The 1,192-nt window shown below is 36.5% G+C and overlaps 1 long non-coding RNA gene across 1 annotated transcript in view; it reads left to right on the forward strand.

The window, feature by feature from the left end:
- The first annotated feature begins 672 nt into the window (after positions 1 to 672).
- LOC135212278 (uncharacterized) overlaps positions 673 to 1,192 on the forward strand; it is a 117,678-nt gene continuing 117,158 nt past the window's right edge. Inside the window, exons 1-2 of the long non-coding RNA XR_010313836.1 lie at positions 673 to 749; positions 1,022 to 1,161. This is a non-coding gene — a long non-coding RNA (uncharacterized LOC135212278). The remainder of the gene's footprint in view (positions 750 to 1,021; positions 1,162 to 1,192) is intronic.

Genomic DNA, 1,192 nt, shown 5'->3' on the forward strand with positions numbered 1-1,192 from the left:
TCGTATCTTAGGTTGTTTATTTTCTTCCACTTCCTCAACAAGGCAACTGGATCTGTTTTCCTCAATTTAACCCGATGATGCAGATAGGAAAACCGGTTGGCGTCTGAGAGAGAGGAGAGAGAGAGAGAGAGAGAGAGAGAGAGAGAGAGAGAGAGAGAGAGAGAGTTAAAAAGGATTTGTTTGGCATAAGTTTTCAGGTTTATAAGGAATGACTGCGCAGTTGATACTGTTAAATTATGAAAAAGTCGATTTTCGAAGATACAGGATGAAAATAATATTTCTTTCGATCTCGACAGAAGTTTCACTCAGAAATTATTTTGGAATCGATTCCTTGAAAACCAGATTTAAGGACATTTTTTATTTTATGAAATAAACATTAATGGATCATAATGGAAAATCCAAAATATAATTTTTTTATAGTGTAAGTTAGATTTTTGCTTAAACAATTTTTCTTATATGTCGGCATTCGTCAGGCAAAATCTTTTTTTGGACCAGGCGAGGTTCTTTTTGGAACGACTCAAATGAAGACGCTAGTTTCCTTTGCGCGAGTTTGTGTCGACCGACTACTGAATTTATGCTGTTCCAGGGTCCATTGCGCAGCGCACTTGTCTGGTGACGTCATCGAAAGCTGATTTTCGGTTATGTAGAGTAAAGTCTTCCTTCACTTCACTTTGACAGTTGGCTGGTAGACGTATCAGTTGTCTATTTGTGTTCATCTGCTCTAATGTAGATTTGGAAAGAATTGACAAGTAATATGTCACTTTACTGTATTTCGAGTTAACATTGTAGTTTAGTCCCCTTTTAATGTTTTGTGTGTTTTCTTGTTTTATTTAGCGTCAACTTCGTGTTTTTTCAAGGCGGCTGTAATAGATTTTTTATTACTTTCTGTTCAGAATTGTTTGCATCTGGTTTTTGGATCATGACTATATATTTTTATGTGCTTTTTGTAGAAAGAGCACTGCTTAAATTTCTTAGGTAACTTTGCAGGATATTTAAAATTTTTTATTTTTCATTTTTGAAGTTCGACAACATGGGTTGGTTTAAGTGACGGCCGGTGAGGCAGTTACGGTCTTTTGTTCCACACCGATTCGTACCCTTCCCGTCTCGTTGGCTCCAAGTGGTCCCTACGGATTGATTTAAGTCTTATTTCGTTTATTAGCGGTGAGCTTTGTTTTTGTCTTAATACATAAGC

The sequence above is a fragment of the Macrobrachium nipponense genome, chromosome 40 (assembly GCF_015104395.2).
Source record: "Macrobrachium nipponense isolate FS-2020 chromosome 40, ASM1510439v2, whole genome shotgun sequence".
NCBI lineage: Eukaryota > Metazoa > Arthropoda > Malacostraca > Decapoda > Palaemonidae > Macrobrachium > Macrobrachium nipponense.